Genomic DNA, 14870 nt, shown 5'->3' with positions numbered 1-14870 from the left:
TTGATATTGACAAATTTTAAAAGAAGTACCTTTGAATATCCTGGCAGAGTCCCTCAAACAATACCGGGAAAGATCACTAAAAGTATCCAGAAGGAAGCCCATAAAAAGTCATCCCAATGTGAAAATCCCGGAAAAATCTCAGAGAAATCCCTGAAAAAATCTCGGAAGGAATCCCAGGAGGAATTCCGAAAGGAATCCCTAGAAAACCCGGAAGGAGTCACTGAAGAAATCCCGGCAGAAATCTCTAAAGGAATTCCGGGAGGAATCATTATAATATTCTCAGTAGCAACCGTGAAAGAATGTAGGGGTAAATTCTTTAAGGAGAAACTTCAGAGAATACAAATATGGCTGCCACAATGGCCGACTTGGACCCCTACTCACGTTTTCAAGAGCACCAATCTTAAAAATTCGTAAACAAATGCGCTCGATTTGGAAAAGCTGCCTCTTTTTGCAAGTGAGCAAAGCCAGGATAAACAAGTGGTTCGATGCTTCGTTCGTCAGATTTGTGCCTCTAAAGTTTGTATGCAAGATTGCAAAGGGATTTCTTCATGTTCCACCTTAATGAAGTCCTATAAATATCAAGATGAAGGAATCAGGGAAAAATTTCTGAAGGAACCCCTAAAAATACCCATAGGGAATTTCTAAATGAATCTTGAGAGTAATACCTGAAATAATGCCGAGAAGAATCCCAGAAGTAATCTCGAGAGGATTCAATAAAGTAACCCCAGGAGAAATTCCTTATGGAAAACCGGAAATATCGGGAGAAATCAATAAAGGAACCAATGCATAAACTCCGAGAGGAATTCCTAACGGAAGTCCAGAAAGAGTTCCTGAAGATATCCTTTTAGAATTTCCAGGACAATCCCGAAAGGAATCCCATGAGAAATTTCTGAAGGAATCCCGTGGAAAATGTCAGAAGAAATCCATATAATAATCCCAGGAGAAATCTTTGAAAAAAATCAGGGAGAACTTTCTAAGGGAATCCAGGTAAGAATCCTTGATGGAATTAAAAGAACCCTTGACGAAAAATCCAGGAGAAATTTCTGAACAAATCGTGTGAGAAATCAATGAAGGAATCCCGAGAGAAATGTCTGAAGAATTCCCTGAAACAATGTAGGGGAAATCCCCAAAAGGAATCCCTATATGAATCTCGGATGAAAAGAGAAGCATGGCGGTCCCAGGAGAAATCTCTACAGGAATCAAGGGAAAAAATAATGAAAGAGTTTTGAAATAATCCCCAAATGAATCTTGGAAGGTATCCCTAAAGGAATTCCGGAAAATTAATGTAGAAATCTCGAGAAATATCAATGAGGGGAACCCAGGCAGAATTCTGAAGGAATCTCGGCAGAATTCCTAAAAATTACTGGAATAATTTGAAGAGGAATATTTTAGAATTGCTTGGAGGAATTTCTAAAACAGTTTCAGGAGAGATATTTGAAAGAATCCTGAAGGAATCATTAAAGGAATCTCTTCAGAAATCCCAAGAGGAATTTATGCAAAACTTCCGAAAGATATTCTTAAAAGAATCCCGAAAGGAAACCCTGAGGTAATCACTAATTCCTGAAACAATCCCTGGATGAATCCCTAAAGATTTGCCTGGAAAATTCCGAAAGAAATTCCGGGAGAAATTGCTGAATGATTCCAAATATGCAAAAAAAAACACATAAATTAATCGTAGGAGAAATCCAGGGAGGATTTCTTGATGTAATAAGAAGAACTTTCAACGAAAAGTTCTGAAGACATCTCTAAACAAATCCCGTGAAACATCCTTGAAGGAACCCTGTGAGAAATTAATGAAGGAATTCCGGTGGAAATGTCTGAAGAAATCTCTGAAAAAAAAAATCAGGAGAAATTCCCGAAAGGAATCCGTAAATAAATCTCGGGTGTAAAGGACAGCATGCCGATCTAGGAAGAAATGAATCAAGGAAGAAATCAATGAATGAATGTGGAAAGGAATCTAGGGAAAAATCCTTTTAAAAATGCCCGAATAAATCTACGAAGAAATCCCTAAAGGAACACGGAAAATCAATGAAAAAATCCCGAGAGATATCACAAAGGGATTCCTGGGAGGAATTCATGAAGTAATCCCTGAAGGAAACCCGAAAAAAAACCCTTGAAGGAATCCCGGGAGAAACTCAGGAAGATTCCTGAAGGGAATCCTGATGAGATTTCGGGAATAATCCATAAAAGATCCCGGAAGGAATCCCGACAGAAATCTCTAAAGGAAATCTCTCCCAGGAAGGCTCAATGGAGGAATCCCGAATGAAATCCCGGAAAATAAAAGGGAGGAGCCCTTTGAGAATATCGGGAGGAACCCTTGGCAGAATCCCGGCAGAAATTCCTAGAGGAATGTTTAGAAGAAAACTTGAAGGGATCCCAGGAACAATATTGATAGAAACACCGGAAGTAATTCCAGGAGAAATCCTAAGACGAATCCGTACAGGATTCTCAAAAAGGAATTACAAGATGAAACATAGTAGAATTTTTTGAATGAGTCCATGAACAATTATCGGGAGGAATTACTGTATTTATTTATTGATAAGTCCCTACGGAAGGCCTTACATGTAGACCCGTGATATAAGTTGTATCAGTGCCATCTAGTGCGGTAATTTTCAATTGGAAGTCTTCGATACAGGGCTCTTATAAACTTGTTGGAAAAGCCTGTTACGTTTGTATTTATTTGTGTACGTTTTGTTTGTGCTATACGTTATACTCTGGTTTGTAAATCGGGTTTGTGTTTCGGGCAACAATCAAGTACAAGACGCGCAAATCGGCCCCTAGCACGGGCATCAAAATGTAGACGATCTTGTATCGTGGCCCGAATCAGGATGCCCCCTTAGGGTTAGAAATTCCGAGACCAAATTCAAGCTATGTAAGCAACCAACGCTGCGAACTTAAAGGCGAACTGCCAAACAAAATACATTTCTAGGATGACTGATGGACCAAGAACAATTATAAAACCTCGTCATCCTGGATTTGGACTTCGTTATCTGTTTAGATAACTGGGCACAATTTATGTTATGTGTTGCATGTTTGTGTTTTGTGCATTTGTAATGTTTCATTATATTTTTCGTATCTAGTTCACAAACGTGTGGCCTGACATGGAAAATAAAATGCACATTTGTAGGGTTCTGTTAGAAGTTGTCCAAATTGTGGAACTCATCGTGAGCACATTGTATTTGTAGTGTTGCACACAATTTTATTCGTTACATTGGTGGCCAAAGTGGGGCATTGTGCATTTATTAGGTTCCAATGTACTATCTTTAACATTGGCACCCAACTAAAAACCCACTAGAGCAACCAAACAAACTCGTTTTATGTAGTGTTGTGGTTAGGTATAGTGTGTCAATCTTCTATTAAGATGACTGCAGCATCCAGGATAGGAACGATTTTATTTTGTGTAAGAACTTTGTCGAGGACTAGGCACCATCGGTTTCCGTTGGTTATTTGACAGGATTCGCTGTCGGTATTATTTGATTTGTGATTTAGCTTAAGAATTATGTGTTTTTGGTACATCTGGCAAGCAATGTGGCTTACGTAATCTGGTTTAGCTAGTTTGTAAGGTTATAATTGAGAAACTGCGATTTTTGAAAAAATTCTGCTCCAATAGTAGGATTGTGTTACGTTTGTATAATAGTTTAAGAATTTTCCATGTATTACATTCTCTAATTCATTGAAAATTCTTCGATTGTTGCATGGGGTGTGTTACGTTTGTATTTATTTGTGTACGATTTGTTTGTGCTATACGTTATACTCTGGTTTGTAAATCTGTCCCTAGCATTTAATTAGCATTTGTAGTGCTCAGATCGTTTCGGGCAACAATCAAGTACAAGACGCGCAAATCGGCCCCTAGCACGGACATCAAAATGTAAACGATCTTGTATCGTGGCCCGAATCAGGATGCCCCTTGGGATTAGAAATTCCTAGACCAAATTCAAGCTATGTAAGCAACTAACGCTGCGAACGAAAAGGCGAACTGCCAAACAAAATACAATTCTAGGATGACTGATGGACCAAGAACAATTATGAAACCTTATCATCCTGGATTTGGACTTCGTTATCTATTTAAATAACTGGGCACAATTTATGTTATGTGTTGCATGTTTGTGTTTTGTGCATTTGTAATGTTTCATTATATTTTTCGTATCTAGTTCACAAACGTGTGGCCTGACATGGAAAATAAAATGCACATTTGTAGGGTTCTGTTAGAAGTTGTCCAAATTGTGGAACTCATCGTGAGCACAATGCATTTATAGTGTTCCGCACAATTTTTTTGTTACAAGCCGCCATCTCTTCACTGAGTTGAGATATTAACAACAGTCGTTTATTTTCACCACAGTGTCAGTGTTAGGAGGATTTCATTATCGGACTAAGTTTATAAATACAGATACAGATATATGTATGTATTTGTATACTGATGTATACTGAACATATTTGCAGGAAACACCCAAATTCTATGTTTTTGTTCAGCTGCGGTATTATCAAATCAAATCAATTGTGCTACAGCACCATCAAGTTATAACATTTCTAATTAGAGATCATTTTGAATAGAAGATCTCTGGACAAAGGCAAAACATTGTGATCAGCTTGATTGCTGTCAAAAGGAGATTTGGAAATTTGTGCCGATACTTGACGTGGCGAACCTTTCAATATTTGTTGGGTAAACACACGAAATATATTGTTTAATTTTATAAATCTTATCAAATAGTTGTTTTAATATGGAACGAACTCATCAATAAACATCCACCTTTGGCTCCAGTGATGATATGCTCGAAATCGACGTGGACAGAAGCGGCTCTTATCACTCCTATCAGGAGGAAATGGCTATTTTATTAAAATTACGTGCTAGGATTTCACGCCGAAACTTGTGGTGACAAAATATACGAACTTTTTAAATTTACAGAGATTCAAAGCGTGTCATAGTAAGACATAATATTCAAACATTTTGGAACATGGGAGAATAACATTCCTTGAACCTTTCACAATAAAACAACAGCATGAAACGAGCTCACAATTTTTTATATGTATCACCGCCGCTAAATGCGGGATTCGAAAAGCCCATCAAACCATCAAACGAATCTCACTTGCCCGAGTCTCATCTTCTTCACACTCTATCAGGTGTCGGCGCTTGAATGAATTTTTGCAATACAGAGAAAGATACACGTGAATGTAATTTACATGCGTGGAGAGTTGCCTTCATAGCTCTCTCGAGACTTTGACACGCGTGTGCGACAGCATTCGTCAAACTTCTAGATAAAACTACAAGGTAAAAGATCTTCATACACTTTTTCGATAGCATTCTTCTGAGGTATTAGCAAGTGAATGTAACTTTTTGGAAGTGAATGATCCCATACCTGTCAGAGTACGAGAAATCTTACCTTGGGTAACCAATTTTGATGAGAACTTTGATCGTACGCTGACAGGGACAACCCGTCGTTCATTTGTGCTGTTCGTTTTCGTTTCCCATGTGTGGAGGACGAATATTGATTTCGTCGTACGAGTCCCGGCATTGGGAGATGTCGCTATGTTCCTCTCGAATAATGTTCATCAGGGGTTACCAGGATGGATATTTATTGGTGAGCTCGTTCCATATTGTTTTGAAAATAACTCCATATGATTTATAAAATTGGAAACGATATTTCTAATGTATTCACCCAACAACAGAATTTAACACAGATGTCATCGTAAATATATTCTCTGTTAAGGATAACATTACAGCGTCGTTATTGACTTTAGGAGTATGAAATTCTAGAAGATGCACATTGAGGACGGAAGCTCCGTTTGGAGGAATGAACCAAGTGCAATATCGTTTTCTCTGATCTATCACGGAATACCAATTGTACGGTCATGTTGAGGGCTGGTGTGGCCAATATGGCCTTTCGGTAAATCCGAGTAAAACATCTATTGTTCTTTTCACGGAAAAGCGAAACCGTAATGGTGTTCGACCTTTACGTCTCTTTGATTCTGAAATCAATGTGACTGAACAGGTAAAGTACGTTGGAGTCATTCTTGATTCCAAGCTTTCCTGGACACCTCATGTTAAGTTCAGAATCAAGAAAGCGTGTATGGCCTTCGGGCAATGCCGGCGAACCTTTGGTACAACTTGGGGTCTTAAACCCAAGTATATCAAATGGATTTACACAACTGTTGTTCATCCAATATTGGCTTATGGATGTCTTGTTTGGTGGCAGAAAGGCGAAGTGAGAACGGTCCAATCAAAATTAGGCCATCTCCAAAGGATGTGCTTAATGGCGATGTCTGGAGCGTCCTCTTCAACTCCTACGGCAGCGCTCGAAGTTCTCTTTGACGTTGCCCCACTACACATTCATCTTAAACAAGAAGCACTTTCTTGCACTTACCGTCTATGGGTACTCGGTTTACTAGAGGAAACTCCTGTGAACCGCAGTTCAACACACACCTCGTTGTTTCCACTTTTGGTGAATTGGGACAAAATTGTCCTTGCTCCAAGCGATCTTACAATTGCTTGTAATTTTCCATATAGGACATTTTTCACGGGAAGGGGGACATCTGGTTATCTGGAGAGAAGTATTTCAGACGGCATCGTATGTTACACTGATGGCTCCCTTCTCGAAGGTCGAGCAGGTGCTGATGTTCATTCTCGTGAGCTAAGGCTGTATCAGTCTTACTCACTTGGTAGACACTGCACCGTTTTTCAAGCCGAAATCTTTGCTCTTATGTGCGGAGTGCAATCAGCACTTCAGCAGCACGTAATTGGCAAAGTAATATACTTCTGTTCAGATAGCCAGGCTGCTATTAAAGCACTTGCTTCGGCCAACTCCACTGCCCCTCTTCGCATGTCAGTCCCATGTTGTTTTTCAAAGCGCCTACGTTTTGCACTATAACTCCAATTGTTTTCAAAAAAAATGTATTCATGTGATGCATAAACTTTTCGTGGCACATTGAGCTGTGAAATGAGACAAGAAAAATATCAAATTTATTTTAAATGGGCTCGTGAGAGACAAAAATATGATTCTCATTAGAAACAACATGGGACTGACATGCCAAGAGGGGCAGTCCAGGTCGAAGATAGATATCGCTTGTCGAACTCAAATCGAGGAGCTGAATTCAGCAAACGCTGTTCACCTTGTATGGGTACCTGGCCATTCTTCCATCGCTGGAAATGAATTGGCTGATGAGTTAGCTCGCACTGGAGCATCACATGACTTCATTGGCCCTGAGCCAGTTATTCCGATGTCGAAGTGTTGGGTAAAGCTTCAGATTCACACCTGGGCTGCTACTCAACACAGACAATACTGGAATAGTTTGGAGTCATGTCGTCAAACCAAATTGTATTGTACTGAGCCATCTAAGGGTGGCGAAGTATCTTACAAATCTGTCAAAGCAGATTTGCAGCATGCTGGTCAAAGCATTGACTGGCCACTGCCGACTCAGTTATCACATGGCGAATATTCAGCAAGCTGATTCATTTACCTGTGATAGCTGTGAATCCGATTATGGAACTTCGTATCATTTAATATGTAACTGTCCAGTTTTTGTGCAATTGCGTTTCCGAGTACTCGGAACGTCCTTTATCCAGTCCTATCCTTTTCCCTTCCCTTCTCCGTCAGGTAAATGATGAATAGGCTCGTGTTCATGGCGATGGCACAAATTTCCCAAATGGAGGAGAACGTGCCTCTGGAGCCGACCTACTGATACCTGATACGGTCATGTATGCTTAGGCTCATACTTCTACCCCCCAAAGTTAGCTGCTCTTACAATTATCGGCATAGTTTAAGCCTAGTTGAAAAGCACTGATCAAGAACTGAGAATCAAGAGGTATTACAGTGTGAAAGGGTCCAATCGTTAGTCAACGCACTACACGCTTTTCTAGTGGCGGGTGCGTGTTACTGCGGTGAAACCATCCATCGTCAACCGCTGAAACACCACCCATCCATTGATAAGTGCGCTCAGCACTTTATTCTTTTCGCAAATAATGCAAATGCTCTCAATAAGGCGGCCCATTATGCTGTTGACCACACTTTGTTGAGGACAGTGCAGTGGATGGTAGGTAGCAGAGTCGAGTGACAATGGGCAACCGGTGCTGCTGACATGAATGCAATTTATACCAATCGAATGCTGCAAACTGTAATCCACAATGCTGGAGAACACCGCGCGCCACAATCGAAGCCCATTCGAGCGGGAATTGGCACGTGTGGAAGGGTTTTGTTGTGTGTTCAAGAGGGAACAGCAGAGTGGAAGTGAGTTTTATTGGATCTACTTTTGATTTATGTGGAGTACTCGACTGAGGTTTTAGCTCAGTGGTAATTGGATTTCAAGTTTCTTTTATCATGAACTTGGCTTGCTGTGCTTGTTGAATACAGTGCCTGCGAATAGTCGAAGCGATATACAGGCGGATATACAGCAAGACTGTACTGAGGGAGTCTAGGTTCGATTCGTGATATGATTACTTCTAGATGTTTGAAATGAATTCATCAAGAGCAATACCTGAACTTAAAAAGGCATTTCTTGAAAATGTTTCCTTGGTATTAAGTTTAACCTAACATAATCAAACGCCACTGCCTTAGCTCAATTCTGACACTGTAAACATTTTAAACATTAACTGCAGATGTGCGCGCGGAAGTTGTAACTTTCCCTTCTTGTGCCAATGATAGCTGCAGTTGCACTTTCAGCAGCGCACGTATTTATCGCGTCTATGGAAGCTCATGCATTGCCACACAATCGCCCATTTCTCCGGAGGAGTAGTGTATGTGTATTTAACTAACAACAAATGGGCGTACAGCTGGAAAGTGTCACGACGAGTACTTCCCCTTGGTATAGCGACAGCCAAGCCAGCCGAGGAACCGCCAGAGCGACTCCAGCATGCTCCCTTCCGGAGGAGCTCTTACTCCTGCTTCCATTGCGCTGCTGACTTGACTGCAGTAATGTGCAATGCTATTTTATGATCATGTTTCCTCTGCTTTCCGCAGTTCCGTCGCGCCCTTCGTTGCCGCCCGACGACGACGCCACATGTGAATGTGAGTGACGACAACGATACGGTCGAGGAATACCTACCTACACAGAGCATAGCGTTGTTGTAGCTGGCTGCAGTCGTCCGGTCCGGAGCTCGCGCGGTCGGACTCGGAAGTAGGTCAACCAGCCAGTTTTCTTGTTCCCGTCTCGTTTCTGTTGCTTCGTGTGCTGGAAAAAATGCGGTCCGAATCTACGGGTCGGTAATATTGTTTACAGGTTGCAAACACGTCGGCGCGATGGCTGCAAGTGCAAGTGCGTAACGCCGCGCTTTTATCGAGGGGACCGTTCTGTCTCGAATTCTGAGCGGGGTTTAAAGCCATTTTAGAATAGGGAAACTTGTTGATGGCACATATAACGACTTTGTGTTCAACGTAACAGATACATGTTTGATTGCTTTGACATTCATGCAAAAGAAACACATGTTTGATGAACAAATTGAGATTTGAATTGCAAAAAGAAATCCACGTGCTCCGGTGAGAATCGAACCCAACACTCCCAATTCGCTAGACGGGCGCATCTTTCCTTCATGCTACGGCACCATCATGAATAGGTTCCACTAATGCACATAATTTGTTTCTTTTTCACCTTTTCAATTTTCTTCGGATGGAATAAGATGAACATCTAGACGTCTCTGTTGTGTGCAATGTGCATATGACATTCAGAGCGAGAGAGAAATTATTTTTGAATTATCGTTTGTTTTTTTTTCATATTTGTAGTGTTCAACCATTTCGCCACTCTCAGTCTTACCCAACGTTCATCAGGATATCAAAAGAGCCGCGATTTGATGTTTTCCCCGCATTGGTTTGATTCACTTTCGTAGTTTTGTTGGTTTCTGGAATATTGCAGGTAGGAAATCGCGCCACTTGGGTGGTGGCTTCTATATTCGTCTGTTTTCCACTATAACTCAGTCAAATTTGAACCAATTGACACAACTTTTGGAATGTGGTGAGATAGGTATAGTATCTATCTGGTATAGGTACGAGAAAGGCAAAAATAAATAATGACCCCATCACACGACTAGAGGTAAATCACCCACCACATTTTTATTCCGACCTTCCCGTAATTCCGTCATTCTCCGTCAATCATTCGTCAAGCCAACGATAACGGATTCCGTTGAGCTTTACATTTAACTCGCCACAGTCAGCAGTTGATGCCTACTACATCGACCACAATCAAGGGCACACTTCCGCTGCGCTGCGTTGCACCACGCACTGCACCACTCGCCATATTACAATCGGTGAAAGTTCCCGCGTGTGTGTCTTGCTGCGCTGCGCCCGTATCAGCCAGCCGGTTTCTCCAATCTGAGTGGAACCTAAGCGTAAACAACCGAACGAACCAACAACGCCGCATCGCAACGGACGGTGTGCGGCGGCGCGTGTTCATGTTCGATGACACCTTCATCTCTTGGCGTCGCGTCTTCCAAACAAAATGTGTTTGCGTATCGTTGGCGATCGAACTCTGGACGGTTTTAAACTGCGCCAGATGGGATTATTACCGTTAAAATGGTTTCACGTCATGTTCTTTTACAAGCGGTTTACTGGAAGGGTTTTAGTTGGATTACGGGTAGTTGATATATGTAGTTCCATTTTTTTTTGTTTTCTTAGCACACTTTGGTTTACTTAGAACAATACAATCCCAAAGTTTGTACAGGAATTTCTAGTATTTCTACTATAATTACACCCAGGATTTCTTCAGGGGTTTTTAACTTTTTTCAGAAATTCCTCCACAGATTGCTTCCAAAGGTTTTGTAGTATGTAATATTTCTTGAAGAAGTGATGCTGCTTCTGTTATATCTTCAAGAAATATGAGTGAGCTATCTTTAAGTGTTTCTTCCGGGATATTGGTTTGTCGAGGGATTTCTCTTGAACCTGAGATTTCTCTCGAAGTTTTCCCGCGACTTCCCGTAGAAGATCCCTTCCGGTGTTGCTCATGGGATGTCTGCTAGAGTTTGTCAGAATTTATCTTTGATCCTGCTGTATAAATCCGAAAAGAAGAATTACGGGAAGAGTTTAGGAAGAATTTCAAAATCTTTTCCGGGGATTAGTTCCTAGATTCTTCTACTATATCGAAAATTCATTCCGAAGCTTCTCAAGGATCCTCTCAAGAAATGGCTCATGGATAGCGCTCTGAAAACTTCCTGGGATTCCATCTTGAATTTTTAACGTGATTCCTCCTTAAGTTCAATCCGGGATTTCTTGTAGAGGTTTTACCAGGATGATTCCACAGTATATTTGAGCTTTCTACTAGAAATATTCTTTGAGTTATCTATGCCCAAGAGCTTCTTCAGAAGTTTGCTCTCAAAAATTATCTCTAAATTTCATCTGAATATCTAGAATTTCCAGAAGGAATTTTCATAGTGGTTTTATAGAGCTTTCACGGGACTTGTCACATATATCCTCCCAGGCTTTCTCCATAAGTTCGCCAGAGATTTTACTAACTTTTCCTCTTGAGATTTCTCACAAAGTTCCTTGAATTGCGTACGAGATATCTGTATGTTTCCAAGAATTTCTCACAGGTTTTTTACCGCAATTCTAATCAGCATTTCTTAGGAGAAAAACGTGTGAGATACCCTCTTATTTAGCACAAGACATTCTATAGAAAATTAGAATGGGATATTCTAAGTGATACTCCACAGAAAAAATAAAAGAAACTCCAGGGCCAGGAGAACTCCTGCAAAAATCTCGAAATAAACTTCCGGTGATATCATGGGACTTCAGAGGGCGTTCCTAGGAAGAAATATTGGAGAAATTCTGAGCTATCTGCTGGGTAAATTCCTAGAAAAACAATAGAAGAAGTCACAGGAGGAATTCTATAAAAAATCTGGAAAACATTTTTTTTTTCTTTGGGAAATTCCCTAAAAGAAGTGTCAGGAGGCACTCTGTTGAAAGTCCAGACGGGACACTCAACGAAATCACGTAAACCCAATAGGAGAAATCCAATGAGGATCTACTGAAGAAGTACCGAAAGAAAAAAAAGACGTGGACACCGTCTTCAGCCAGAAGCTATACAGACTGCACGAAACATAACACTAGACAAGGGACACACGGTACCATGCATCAGTGGATACGGAGAAGCAACCTTTCTCACGAAATGTTTCATCGCCCGGAGCGGGAATCCAGCCCGATTAGAACCTTGGTGACCCTAACCGCACAGCTACGAGGCTCCTCAAAATTTCGTATTCAAGGAATCTCCCAGCTTCTATTTGGGCATTCCATTTCCATTTGATGTCAAAGTTGTATAACAAAATTTTATTTAGTAACATCTTCTTCTTATTCTCGTACTGGACCACAGCCTTTAAACTGCAAGTGATATGACAGTAGAGAGCAGTCGAAGCAAATTCAAATTCATGTGATACTGAGAGTGATAACGCCAATGACGGAAAAGTTTGTTTAGTCCTAGAGGAAACCCAGCCGAAAATCTGAAAATCGGAATTTCTTGAATAATCACTGGATGAATCCCCGAAGAAATCGCCAGAAGAACCCTTGAAGGAATCCCTAGAGAAATTCCAGGAGGAATTTCTGGAGAAGTTCTGCGAGATAGAGTAGAAACTACAGCTTTCGTTTATTAAGACAAACCGCAAAGCAGTAACACTACCTAAGTATGGAATCTACGGCAAATAACTGATAAATTGACGAGAACGTAACTTATTACATAGACCTTACTTCAAAAACACATGTTCACACTTTCTATCGCATCCTTCCGAGTCAGTTACAACAGTGTCTTCTTGGATGCCACGTCTCATCCGTGCACGTCTGGTAAACTGCTTCAGAAAGATTATGTTCTTTCCTATCCAACGCCTAGTTTAGAGCTTTCAGCGTTATTCAGCGACCGGCAAGTAACTTTTCAAAAAATAAAAAAAGCAAAATCAAACAGAGAATCCTGGAAGAATCCATTCAGGAGTCTTTCGATAAATCTCTGAAAAACCCATGATGGAATCTCATTCGCTATTCCTGGAAACTTTGAAGAATTACCTGGACATATCTCTGGGAAAAATCTCAGAATTGATTGATTTATCTTTATTTAAGAGACTTTCTCTTAAATAAAGATAATAAAGACTCTTTGAGCAAGAATAAAGTTAAAATATTGGAGCATTTCAGGGGGATACTAGTATGAATGGCTGGAAGAATCCCAGTAGAAGTTTTTAGAGGAATGGCAGAATGAGTTCTTGGAAATATCTCTGAAATTTCTTAGGGAATTCTAGAGACATTCCTGGAGAACTGCAGGAAAAATTCCTGGAGAAATCATATCAACAACATTTAGAGCAATTTCAGCAGGCATAGAGAAAACCTTCTAGATACCGTAATATTCAGATTTTATCACATTCCTTTTATATTTTAAACACAGTGTATGCATTTTCAAAATTTTGACCGTTGCAACGCGCTTTAAAATATGCATGAGAATTTCCAGCCCATTTTAATTTGAATGAAATTTTGTTCATGCACTATATTTCTCGAATCATAACATAACCATTTTTCCTCACCTAACTTTTGCAAAGGGCGTATGAAAAAAACCTATTTTCCATCTGCAAAAATATATAATTTGAAAACGGTTTTTTTCACCCTTTTCAAAAGATTGACGAGGAAAATGGTTACGTGTTGATGCAAAAGTAAATAATTCGTGAAATACAAGGTGTTAGGTTCATGAGTGCAAACTTTTTGAAGGGTGATAGAGGACCCTTAATGTTGACAAAAATTGTTCTACGCATATGATCAAATCTCAACCGTTACGTAGTTATTGAACTTCCCATGTTTTTTACTCTTATTGCCTTAACTGGCTATAGCTTGAAAATGGTCAAACTTATCGCAGTTTTTTTATCCTTATTCAAAGGTTATTGAATTTTCTATCAAATGACATCTTTAAATCGATTGGTTTAGTTGAATAACTAAGTTTTCTAGAGCAAAATAGTGTGTTTTAAATTGTTTTTGTCAATTATCTTTGAAACATGCGAAATAAATTAAAATTATTTCTTTGGCAAAGTTGTGGCCCCTGTTACACTCTACAGTTCGTTTTTTGTCACCAGATTTCTAGCTCTTATAGTTTTCTTGCAATTTTGATTTAAATGTGCGGCACAGTACGCAAAAAAGTGCTTACCATGACAGTTGCAAAATTATGATCTGAAATGCGATGTTTAAATCAAAATTGCAAGAAAACGAACATTTTTTTTCGTTATTTATGGTCCTCTATCACCCTTTACAAAGTTTGCACTCAGGAACCTAACGCCCTGTATAGCGCATAAACAAAATCTAATTCAAATGAAAAAATATTCCTGTTGAAAAAATGTCCCTGTGAGTAATATGATTTATATGGTAATTTTCTTTTCAAGAAAAACATTTAAAACAAGTTTTTGGAAAACATTTTTTGCTACAGTATGACGTAACTTCGATAACTAAAATAAAAATGCAGTTACGTTATGTCGAGATATGACGGTACATGTAAAAAAATGTGGAACGCTTCACGATTTTGCGTGTCATCCTTGCGCAGGGGCCATGCTAATCTTCTCTGTATCGTTCCAATTTTAGTATATGTCTTGCCGAAGCAAAGACATTTCATTGCTGTCGCTTCCCCTCTTATATATTCATAGTATACCGGTTAGGTTCTAGCGATGGACGAATCTTGATTGAAAGGCTTATCAGGTAAAGCTGTTTTGCTTTTGCTCGATTTAACTTTTTCATGCGAAAGGTACCTCAAATATTAAGAGTTGGTGAAAAATTTACCTATCAAAAGATCAACCAATCCAATGTGCGTTTCCTTCTAATTTCAAATCGTTCGTTGCCCGATGTTGCTTAACTTCAGGCGAAGAGACGGTGGTAATCCTTATGTATGGAAGCTGAATTAGTCGACAAAAAGCCAAATAACGATTGGTTTCGTTATCATCTGGA

At 39.9% G+C, this 14870-nt stretch overlaps 1 protein-coding gene and 1 non-coding gene across 2 annotated transcripts in view; one reads left to right on the top strand and one right to left on the bottom strand.

The window, feature by feature from the left end:
• Nucleotides 1-14870, top strand: part of LOC109410643 (protein 4.1 homolog) — a gene marked incomplete at its 3' end in the record, with an annotated part of 157893 nt that overhangs the window by 19849 nt on the left and 123174 nt on the right.
• Nucleotides 14428-14534, bottom strand: LOC115256133 (U6 spliceosomal RNA). Its single transcript, XR_003892495.1, has one exon. It is a non-coding gene; the product is annotated as a U6 spliceosomal RNA (small nuclear RNA).

Source organism: Aedes albopictus, chromosome 3, assembly GCF_035046485.1.
Source record: "Aedes albopictus strain Foshan chromosome 3, AalbF5, whole genome shotgun sequence".
NCBI classification, from domain to species: domain Eukaryota; kingdom Metazoa; phylum Arthropoda; class Insecta; order Diptera; family Culicidae; genus Aedes; species Aedes albopictus.
The sequence above is the reverse complement of the archived record's forward strand: the minus strand, read 5'-3'. Positions and strand labels throughout refer to the sequence as shown.